Genomic DNA, 12,996 nt, shown 5'->3' with positions numbered 1-12,996 from the left:
GAAGAATGTAAATACTAGTTTGCATTTCCTTTGAATTATTTTTGTAATATTTCATTTTTCATTTATTTTTATCATATTTTAAAAGGGGAAAAAAATGTAACTATATAGAAATGCATAGTTGTGGAAAGTCATACCTCTATCTTGTATCCATTCTAGAAATGGACAACCCATTTATTGAATAGTTTTCTGATTCTTTTCTCTTTAAATCTTCATTATTGACATTACTTCCCATGAAAAATGCTGGCTTTTTAAGAATAGGAAGTGGCGTAGTTTCATTTTTAAGCATAGAAATAACTTCTAGCATTTTAGGTCTGTTTGCCGCACTATCTTCTAAACATGAGAGAGCCACATGAATGAATCTTAGCAATTGGTGCATAGGACATGAATCTTTTAAAGTTGGATCCATTATGTCTTTCCTAGAATCTCTTTGCCACAAGTCCCATGCCTTAAATAGACATAATTTGTATCAAAACTTTGGAGAAAGTGAAAAAAAAAAAATTGGTGAAGAAGATAGCTAAATCTGTAATAAGCTTCAAAAACTTACATATCCTACGACGTTCGGTTGGCCGTTAACATTATAGAAGCTGTTGTTCTTCCTTCCGCTCACAATTTCAAGCATTAAAACACCAAAGCTAAAGACATCAGATTTTTCAGAGAAAATGCCCTCCATGGCATACTCAGGAGACATGTAACCACTAAGACAAAAACCAATGGATTAGTAGAGTTGTAAGAACAACTGATTCATCTAACTACCAAAATAAACAAGTTCTAACTTACTATGTCCCGACAACTCTATTAGTATTTGCTTCCAATCCATCACGCTTGAAAATTCTTGCCATACCAAAATCAGATATTTTGGCACACATGTTTTCGTCTAGCAAAATGTTACTAGCTTTCAAATCTCTATGTATTACTTTTAACCTTGAGTATTTGTGAAGGTAAAGTAGTCCTTGAGCAATCCCTTCAATGATATTGACTCGTATTTTCCAGTCCAATAGATAACTTTTAGTTGGATTTGTCTTACAAGGAATAGTGAAGTATGATGATTTCAGTATACTCATAATTAAATTTATGATAAATTCAATGCAAAATATGTAAAATTACATAAGAATAAAGTGAGAGTAATGCTAACCAAAGAGAAAGGAATCCAAACTTTTGTTGGGCATGAACTCATAAATCAACATCTTTTCCTCTCCTTGAAAGCAGCATCCAAGGAGTCTGACAAGATTCATGTGTTGGAGTTTAGCTATAAGAATAAGCTCATTTTTGAACTCCACTAATCCTTGTCCTGAATTTCTTAACAAACTTTTTACTGCTATTTCTCGCTCCTCAGGTAATGCTCCCTATAGTTTATACAACGTCGATTATTCAACATTGTCAATCATAAGCTAAAAACCATCTTAACTAGTTTTTTTTTTTTTGGAAACATACCTAATAAACTGGTCCAAAACCACCTTCTCCAAGCTTAGTTTCAGGCGAGAAGTTATTTGTAGCTGTTGCAATACATGCAAAGCTGAACACTTTTATATTATGTCTTGCATTTCCGTCTTTTTCAAGCTCATCTGCATCTAATAATCTATCAGGTGTTGTGAGCTCAAGTAGGTGTTCCTCTTCCCTTCTTTCAGCGTCAACTGTTTTGTTATTTAATATCAAAGTATACTAGCCATTCAAAAAATTGGGCACAAAGTTTTGAACACAATGCAAAAAATAAAAATAAAAATAAAAATATTATTTGTGATTATATACCTCGTTGTCGATATATCCTCCATAAGCTGAAGGTTCCCAAGAAAAGCACAAGTATAGCAGTAACGATCACTGGTACAATCCATTTCTTATTTCCTTTATTTGGACAAAAGTTATAGTCGTTGTTGAACACGAAAAAGGAAAAAAAAAAAAATGATCAAAGGGTTACAGAATATTCCAAGATTTGATTACAAAATTCACTAGAAGCAATAGGTATAATAACCCACTTAGCGTTTTGTTTTGTTTTGTTTTTTTTTTTTTTTTGGGTAAACAACCTACATACATAGAAAACCCCTTGTCTGCAAATTCTTCCACATGAAATTTCTCTATGAACGAACCTCATCTTCAATATCTTGGAATTCTAATAATCAACAAAAACAACTAATTGCCGAAGAACTAACTCTGTGGTTGCAAAGAATTAATGCTATGTTTGGATGTTGGGGGAAGGAAGGAGAGTAGAGTAGAGGGAGGGAGAGTAATTTAATTATCTTGATTTTTTTTAAGGAAGGAGGGGGAGGAATTTGGAAGGGTTTGAACTATTTCTAACTCTTTATTTTTAATTCCCCCAAATTAGAAAAATTTGGAGGGAGAGTGGAGCATAAAAATGCTTGACCAAATGAATTATCAAATTTACCCTTGTCATATTAACAAAATTACAAATGAAAAAGACTAAATTATTTCCATCCCCCTTACTTAATCTTAAAAACATCCAAACAGGGTAGAGGATAACCATTCCCCTCTATTCTTCTCTCCATTACTCTCCTTCCCTCTACTTCCCTCTACTCTCCTCTCTCTCAAAACTTCCAAACATAGCATAAGAGTTTCAACCATTCAAGCTCAAGGCAAGAAACTCTCAAAATGTAATTCTAAACACTAAATGTAAGTTTGGATAGAGTTGAGAAGTGTTCTCAGCTACATCTAGCGTTTTTCCGTGGGTCCCATACACTGTTCAAGGGACCCGCAAATACGAAATTCAGTAAAAAAAAAAAAACTTTAAAATTGGATCCCATAGCACTATTCACACATTTAAAAATTATTTTGCTACAATGTTTTCAGTAATAATCGGTATCTAAACAGACCCTAAAAGAAACACTCAAAGGAGAGGAATTTGGACCTCTTTGGCTAAAGGAAATTTGGTTCTTAAATTTGCTCATGTATAGCAATGGCAATCTCTCTATATAGTAAGGGTTGTTTTATATAGGGAAATTTAATTTAAACAAGTGGCATGACAAAAATTTAACTCAAGCGAGAATTAAGCAAAGGTCAAGCAAACATTTGATTAAGGGGAGGTCTACCAAACTCTATTCAAAGTTTGCTCAAGTGAGAATATTTTCGCTCAAACAAATCTTTAGAAGCTTGAAATTTTCAATATGCTTCTTGACTTGAATTTAATAAAAACCAAACATGATTACATTAACATCCTCATAAGACTTTGTTTTGACACAAGAATTTGGCCAATAATCTATGTAAGGTTGAATTTATTCAACCATGTGTTGGCTTTATTCCATATCAAATTTACTTGTAATTTCAACAATTAGATACCTTGTATTTAGGGGAGAATAATGTAAGGGTTGTATGTGAGAGAGTGTGAAGAAATTCAAGTGTGTGCATTCAAGAGGATTCTGGTAATTGGATCTTGCAATGGCAACTCACCAAAATGCACACGTGTGAAGCATACAAGAAGCTGAAGGATCACGACAACTAGAGCACTACAGGACAAAAAGTACATTCTAACTTAACAGTTAACTTGCGACTCATTCCGATCACGAGAGTGAGTCACCAAAATGCTCTATTTTGCAAAAAAATGACTTTTCACATTCCTTACATACCCTACTATAAATACCTTTATACCCATGAAATGTAGAGAGCTTCCAGAGAGAATTTTGAGAGAGAAACCTTAAAGAAAACCAAGATTAACTCATCCATAATCTTAGACTTTTGATTTTCCAAATTTCTCTACTTTCAACCTCTTCATTGACATACCCTTGAGAGGTTCATTAGCCAAATCTTTATCTTACCATACCCATCTTAGTGAAGAGGTATTTTGGTACTTGGGAAGCAGTTCAGAGATGACCAATTCACTTGGTTGATGCAATGAGCTTATTGCTAGATTTGAAAAGTTAGAGAAGACATGGTTAGGCTTAACTAGTTGGTAGCAGGAACTTGGAGAGCTTAAGTACATTGGGTAGACTAGGCTTGAAGGATCTCTAACTTTATTCTTTAGTGGATCATTTTACTGCTTAGAGGGCGGCGGAGAGATTTTTCGCCAAGTTCTTCAGTTTCCTTTACAATAACACATGCCGGTGTTATCTTTGTATTTGTATCTCTCTAACCCTTAATCTTACCTTTTAATTGCTACTGTGTTGTGATTAATTATGGTGTAGAGTTGTTTATTTGTTTGGGTTTTTGTTTGTACCTATTATTCCGCACATATATTGTTTGGGTATAAGCTTGTGTTGGTTTAATTTGAAATTGAGGGTCTAAACATTCATCAGTGTTTTACACACTAATTGAACTTTCAATCTAAAACCTAACAAAGGGGAAAATCTATGGAGTTCATTAAGCTAGTTGATTTATAACAAAATTCTCCACCAAACTAAGTTTAGAGAAATCTCCTTTAACCCACTATGTAATGATTCATAAGATCATTCATGTGTAGTGTTCAAACAAGTCACATAAATTAAAAATGTCATGTGATTAAAAATAAAAGTTTTTTTTTTTTTTTAAATATTTATAAGAAAAGACTAAAAATACATATGAGTGGTCTTTTCAATTACCACGTTATTTTTCTTTAAACCTTTTTGAAGGTAACTTTTTATTATTATTATTTTATTATTATTTTTTTGTCTAGTAGGGCATACTTTTCCTTTTAACTCATATGCATGAAGTGGTAAAGTCTAGCAAAGGAATACAATTCAACATGACACAAAGCAATCAATAATAATTTGATGATCATGTGCATGTTAGAGTAAACTTATTTTTTTAACTTTCCTTCCTTTCTAGCGGTAATGATTATATGCTAACATTAACATAAGGCCATAATGCAAAAACACCCCCTTAGAGTTTGGATTACTTGCTGAAGAGGAGAAAATAAGCTGACGGATCCAAGCAATGTTGATGGATGGGCCCATTAGGTGCAAGACTTGGTGAGGACGGATTTGTTGGCCATGTGTCAGACAGAATCCCTATATGGGAATACTTGCGGCACACCTCCTAGATTCTAGGGGTAATTAGAGTCCTAGCGCAATTAGGGTTCTAGAAGTTGCGTGCATCGATGGAGATCTTCTTTATAAGGAATATGACTTGTCCATCACGTTTGGGACTCCTCAAGAGGATTTCTACAAGGAAAGACTTCGACTTTAGCACTCGACTTAGTGCAGTCAAGTATCTTTTTTTTTTTTTTTTTTTTTTTTCCTTTTTCTGCTTTTTGTTTCAGTTGGAATGGCTTGAGAGCATCTCCAATAGGCTCTCTAAAGCCAATTTTAGAGAGCAAACACACCAAAAATTCACTCCAACAGCTTCTCTATCTCTATATTTTGGAATGGAGTTGCTATAGTTGTTCTCTTAAAATAAAGAACAATGTAGCATTTATTATAACACCTTCAAAAAATTTTATCTATTAAAATAATCACCTTGTTGAATAAAAAATAATTTTTTTTCTTTCCTCTATTTCTCTTTCTTCATTGCTCTCTCTTTCACTTCTCATCAGAAAAAACTCTCTCTCTTCTCATCTGAAAACAAGATAGATGGAGGCCAACTCTCTCTGCCAGCTGTGTGTGTGAGTGAAGTGAGATGAAGAAGAAAGAAAATAAAAAACAAAAAAGCAAATATAGAGGAGAAGTCAAAAGATCATGGTCGGCTGTGTGTGTGAAATGAGCCGAAGAGGAAAGAAAATAAAAGTAGAACTAGAAGTCAAAAGATCATGCTAGAGAGTGTTCTAGCATGGCCAACAAACCATTAAATGGCTTGCATGCCCATGTCAAGAAGATGCATGATATTCAAGAAGTTTCATGCGTAAAGAAGTACAAGAGCTTGCATGAAATGTTCTTCATGAATTGTCAAAGAAGATGGCCAGGAACAACACCTAACATGCAAACCAAATTCATGCTTCTTTTCTTTGGCCATAAATGCTTGCCATTTTCTTTGAATTGACAAGTTTCTTTGACTTGCAAGAGTGAGTTCCTATGGGAGATAAAAATAAAAAATAAAATAATAAAATAAAAGAAGAAGAAGAAGAAGAAGAAGAAAGAGTGCCACTACGTGAGACAGAGAGATAGAAAAGAATTTGATTGTATGAAAAAAAAAAAAAAAAAAGGTACTTGACTGTATGAAGCTCGAGTACTATAAAGAAGTACTCAATTTCAATACACTCAAGTACCACATTATTTTTTTAATTAGACAAATTCCAGCTCAGCAGTACCACACTGGCGACTCACTAGGAACTCGAGTTCACTAAACTCGAGTACTAAAAAAGTGATAGATTGCTAAATAATTCTGAAATAGTGCTAGTTTGCCACAAATTTTGCCAAAATATAGTATTTGGCTATTTTCGCCCCTATTATACTCTTCAACTACCTTTTAACTTTTATTTTTCTACACTTTCAGCAAAAAAATTTCAATTTCAATTAAATAAACTGTTCCCAAATGGACTCATAGTGTTAGGTTTATTTCAGAACCATCTTTCACATAACAATGTAGAGATTTTCCATCAATATCATAATCAACAAGAATTTAATTATTGAATTTTTTTTTTTATTGGGTGACTTGTTGACCATTAATCAATTATGCAATATTTTCCACCGTCTGACATGATTTTCATGTAGGGCCAAAAATTCATGTTGAGAAAATTGTTTTGGAACTTAAGGCTCATTATTGAGTACAATCTCAAGTCATGTGTATGTGCTCTTAACATGATTAAATTAGTGATAATATATTATATATGCTTTTAGCCAAACCCCTAGAGATCAATGCTTAGCACACATAAGTGAAGAGATGTAGTGTTAGGTTCATTTGACGATCATCTCTCATGTAACCGCGTAGAGATTTTTCATCAATATCAAAATCATTAAGAATTTGTCTTATTGACATCTTTTTTTTCTTTTTCTTTTTTTAATTGGGTGACTTGTTGACCATTAATCCATTATGCAATATTTTCCACCTTGTGACATAATTTCATGTAAGGCCAGAAATTCATGAACTTAAGCCTCATGATTGAGTAGAATATCATGTGAATGTGCTCTTAATAACATGATTAAATTAGTGATAATATTGGCTTTAAGCCAGACCCCCAAAGATCAATGCTCACCACACACAAGTGATGAGATGTGGTGTCAGGTTCATTTGACGACCGTCTCTGACATAACCGCGTAGAGATTTTTCATCAATATCAAAATCATCAAGAATTTGATTTATTGACATCTTTTGTTTTTTGGTTGTGTGACTTATTTACCATTAATTTTCATCTAAGACCATAAATTCATGTTGAGTACATTTGTTTGGAACCTAAGGCTCATGATGGAGTAAAATATCTTGTGTGTGCTCTTAATGACATGATTAAATTAGTGATAATATAAGCTTTAAGCAAAACCCCTAGAGATCAATGCTCACCACACATAAGTGATGAGATGTTGCGTTAGGTTCATTTGGCATCCATCTTTTCAAGTAACCGTGTAGAGATTATTCATTAATGTCAAAATCATCTAAAATCTGGCTTTCTTTTTTCGACTTGTTGACCATTGATCCATTATACAATATTTTCCACTGTTAGGGGCAGCTCTACTTGTTAATCAAGGTGGTGACCACCTTGACTTGAATTTTTTTTATATATACCTTAAAAAATTAAATTTTAAATTAATATTTGTTGCTGACCACCCTAGAAAAAATTATTGACCACTCTAAAAAAATCTTGAACACCCTAAATAAAAATTTGTGCCATTAAAAATAAAATTTTGGTCCAATGAAGATTAAAACAAAAAATTGTGAGAAGTGCTATGTTCACAACATTTTCACAAATAAATCCTAAGTGGCATATTGTTACTAGCTAATACTAGTGAACAAAAAGATTATTTCATTGGTAAGTTCAAATTAGAACCAATAACAACTTACTAGTTAGGGTTTGTCATGAAAGTATTATGAAAATGTTGTGGACATTGCACTTTTCAAAAATTTCCCAAACACATACAAATTAGCCCAAAAGCCCAAATCAAATGTTTAATTGTGATTTTTTAAATTTTGATTTCAAAAGGCATATTTTAAAATCATTATATTTTTTATCCTAAAAAACACACATTTTCAAATAGTTAGTCACTTAGTCTGTTAGTGCTTGCTTTAATCTTTAGCTGAATTTGTTGAATTTATTTGATACATTTTCTACACACACATATGCACTAAAGTAATACTTGAATACTTTGTAGAACATGATTGATGTAATGGTTGAATGCCTAAGTTGAATATATTGAATGAACTTATAGTTTACTCTTTACTCTTTTGCTAGCACTATGAACAAAATTATTATAAGGAATTCACTTGTATTGCAAGATTCATTTTCTAAGAAAATTTGTATTGACTTGAATAATTTTCTTTTAGATCCTAGGATATGGGAAAATGTGTCATCTTAATCCTAATTAGTTTAAAGAATACAAAAATTAGTTGGAACATATCATAAAAAAGGATGAAGCATTTTGTTTATATTTTTACTTATTTTGGTTGTGTACATTGACAAAGATAATGTAGCTAATAGCATTGATAATGAAGCTATCATACAACAATTTCAAAATATCAAGACTCATAGAAGAAAATTTTAAAACTTTATACATTTCATTTTTCTTTTTTTCTTTTTTTGTAATGTTGATATATTTAAGTTTCATTTTTATTGAATTTTGTGTAATTTAAGTTTTCTAACGACTATCCTAAAAAAGATTTCTGAAGCTGCCGTTGTCCGTTGTGCGGCATAATTGTCATGTAAGGTCAGAAATTCATGTTGAGGACATTTGTCTAGCACTCAAGGCTCATGATTGAGTGAAATTTCATGTGTATGTGCTCTTAATGACCTAATTCCATTAGTGGTAATATAGGCTTTGAGCCAAACTCCCAGAGCTCAATACATCACCACTTTATTTGATGAAATAAAAATCCCAAGTTAAACTTCATTCTTTACTAATTTCAACTTCCCATGTGTCATTTCTTCCTAATAAAGTAATCAAAATTTATACCGGAAAGATGATAAGATTTCAGTTGATTCACTTAAATCAATGTAGCTGCGGTTGTGTTGTTCAAGTCATTGTTGTGCTGTCAATTAATGACTTGCACGTTCATTTCTTCCTCAAATTGGATTAATTTATCTTTTGAATGAGGCATAATTCTCTCAAAGAACTACTCAAAATTCATCTCTAATTTCTAAGAATTCACTGGTTCTTATCAAAAGAAATCATGGACATAAGTATAATTGGTGAAATATGAAACACTGTTAGTGGAACAAAAGATATTAATTCATCTTCACGATTGTGTAGATTTTTATTCCACTTTTTTTAAATTACACATCTTTTCTTGTATATCGAGTTCACTTGTAAACTATAAAATGAAACATTAAGCTATAAAAGTAGTTATTACATCATTAGAAATCAGTTAAAAAAAACATCATTGCTCGGAGTAGTTGTTAATACAAGTAGCAGGAACTCTGTTATAATCATTTATGTACATTCATATAGGTAATGATAGGGTGGAATTCTTCTTTGAAACCCCAGCTGCCTCCTTTGGCCTAGAGTTAAGTAGGGGTACTTGTATAGTTGTATTGTCTCACACAAGTTCGTCTCCACTAATTTGCCAAGAGTTCTTGATTTTGATGTAAGGAACAACTAAAGCATTTGAGATTTGTGAAAATTTTGAAGAGGCATGGAAGAGTTTCACATGAACAATAGAATATCATGATTGAGTAGAATATCATGTGAACTTAAACCTCATGATTGAGTAGAATATCATGTGAATGTGCTCTTAATGACATGATTAAATTAGTGATAATATTGGCTTTAAGCCCAACTCCCAAAGATCAATGCTCACCACACACAAGTGATGAGATGTAGTGTTAGGTTCATTTGACAACCATCTCTCATGTAACCATGTAGAGATTTTTCATCAATATCAAAATCATCAAGAATTTGACTTGTTGACCATTAATTTTTATCTAAGACCATAAATTCATGTTGATTACATTTGTTTGGAATCTAAGGCTCATGATGGAGTAAAATATCATTTGTATGTGCTTTTAATGACATGATTAAATTAGTGATAATATAGGCTTTAAGCAAAACCTCCAGGGATCAATGCTCACCACACACAAGTGATGAGATGTTGCATTAGGTTCATTTGACAACCATCTTTCAAGTAACTGCGTAAAGATTATTCATCAATGTCAAAATCATCTAGAATTTGACTCTTCTTGTTTAGGGGACTTGTTGACCATTCATCCATTATACAATATTTTCCACTGTCAAGGGCAACTATACTTGTTAATTAGGGTGGTCACATGCCCACCCTAACTTGAAATTTTTTTTAATATATACCTTAAAAAAATTAAATTTTAAATTAATATGTGTTGTTGTTGACCATCCTAGAAAAAATTCTTAACCACTCTAAAAAAAACTTGAACACCCTATGAGAGACCGCGCCCTCAGACCCCTTTTTTGGATGTTGGGCCAAACCCATATGAATGGGTGGAGTTATGTTATTACCTCTCAAAATGGAGGTTCGACTAGTTATATTTTCTCCTTTAGATTAAGAGTTTTACAACGGAATCGCCATTTATTTAATTATTGGAATAAATAAGAAAACCAAAATTTTTTAAAAAAAATCCTCATTTTATTGATTTGCAATTGAATTTACATTGATCATAAGAAATTAAATGGCTTTGGTCCTAGAAACAATCTAAGATAAAGTACATGACTTTGTTTCCTAGTTACAATCTAAAAATTGAAAATTACAAGGATAAGCATTGGTATATCAACTCTTGATCTAAGCTCAGAGGCTCTGTTACAAGGTGGGAAGGTGTTAGGCACCCACCTTGCCCGGTAAAACTCTTCTAGACTATGGTGGCCAACATTCATATTATATCATCCAATATGTCAATCAATTTGCATGTTGAATTTAATGTGGGTGCATGTGATAAACCCTAATTCAATTTATTAAGCATTTCATTTGGATTGAAAAATAAATTCTGCTGAATGTGTGTGGATGGTGATATCCTAGATTTAAGAATCTAAAATAATTATTAAACAAACATCTTTTTCATGTTTTTGATGTTGATTTAAGATCAAAACTATTTTTATGCATGAACATGTGATGAACAACCAAGAACATATAAAGAACACATAAGAACATTTAAGAACATTCAAACATATTCAAGAGAATTTAAATAATTACTATCATGCTTTAATCCTAAATTCTCATCATGGCAACACAAAATAACAAGTTAGGGAAAAAAATTATACCTTCATGCAAGATTCATACAGTAGAGAAGGAGACTCTTTGTAGAAGTCCTAAGGATGAAGGAAAAGAAGAGTTAGGAGAGGAAGAGTGACTCTCACTCAATACCTTAAGTCTCAGAAAGACCAAGATATGACAAGACTACTTAACTTCACTAGAACTCAAGAGAGGAGAAGGGAGGGGATTTTTGTGTGTCTTGGAATGGAAGAGATGGGGGGTTTATATAGTAGTGGTTGAGGAAATATGAATGGAAGACCATTTAACGAGGGTTGACAAAGAATCATGAACCTAGACCTCATTTTAGCCTTTGGGAAATCGGGTGCATTAAATTCAGAGATTGGTGGGAGTGAGGCCGCGTCCATGATCAGTGAGACCACGTTTGAGTGTTAAAAGGGCTTGCTTGTCTTTTTCATTGCAAGAGACACTTGAGATTGACTCTGCTTTGAAGAAGAAGAAGCTTAAACTGAAGGTAACGGAAAGGAACCATACTAAGAAAAGCACATGATGAGTTGCAAAAGAGGCAGCCATTGTAACGAAGGAAGAGAAGTTTGAAGGAAGAAAATCTGAAGTGTGAGTATATTGTAATTAACTCGTCATTATATATAATGATTCTTCAAACCCTTTCTCAATTTTCTTATTATTATATTATTTTAATCAAGACCTGGTGCTTTTATATTATTTTAAGCCAAGACCCACAATGATCAACGCTAACCACTCAGGGTAATGAGATGTATTGTAGAGTCCATTTGGGAAAATATTTATTTAATTTTGTAGCTTCTTTTTTGTATTATTTAAGGATCTCATTGTATTGTTGGTATTATTTATGAGTCTTATTATACAGCAAAAATAGCCAAATATTACATTTTGGAAAAATTTATGGCAAACTAGCACTGTTTCGGAAATATTTAGCAATCTACCACTTTTTTAGTACTTGAGTTTATTAAACTCGAGTTCCTAATAAGTCGCTAACGTAGCACTGTTGACCTAAAATTTGTGTAATTAAAAAAATAATGCAGTACTCGATATTACTAAAATTGAGTACTTCTTTATAGTACTCAAGTACCTTGTTTTTCTTTTTTTTTTCTTTTTTTATCTCCCGTAGGAACTCATCACTCTTGCAAGTCAAAGAAACTAAATGCCAAGCATTTATGGCCAAAGAAAAGAAGCATGAATTTGGTTTGCATGTCAGGTGTTGTTCCTGGCCATCTTCTTTGACAATTCATGAAGAACATTTAATTTAAACTCTTGCATTTCTTCACGCATGAAACTTCTTGAATATGATGCATCTTCCTGACATGGGCATGCAAACCATTTAATGGTTTGTTGGCTAATGTCAAGCCACTAAGTTTGACTATTCAAGCAATTCCAACAGAAACAAAAAGTAGGAAAAAAAAAAAAAAGGTACTCGATTGCACTAATACCACGCGTTATAGCACTCAACTTAGTGCAGTCGAGTAACTTTTTTTTTTTCTTTTTTTTCCTTTTTATACTTTTTGTTTCGGTTGGAATGGCTTGAGAGCATCTCCAATAGGCTCCTTAAAGCCAATTTTAGAGAGCAAACACACCAGAAATTCACTCCAATAGCTTCTCCATCGCTATATTTTGGAATGGAGTTGCTACAGTTGTTCTCTTAAAATAGAGAACACAATAATGTTTACTGTAGCACCTTCAAAAAATTTTATCTATTAAAATAATCACTTGGTTGAATAAAAAAATAATTTTTTTCTCTTTCCTCTGATTCTCTTTCTTCCTTGCTCTCTCTTTCACTTCTTATCA

This window comes from Quercus suber, unplaced genomic scaffold, assembly GCF_002906115.3.
Source record: "Quercus suber isolate HL8 unplaced genomic scaffold, Cork oak 2.0 scaffold_731, whole genome shotgun sequence".
In the NCBI taxonomy this organism is placed as follows: domain Eukaryota; kingdom Viridiplantae; phylum Streptophyta; class Magnoliopsida; order Fagales; family Fagaceae; genus Quercus; species Quercus suber.
Note: the sequence above shows the minus strand (reverse complement) of the source record.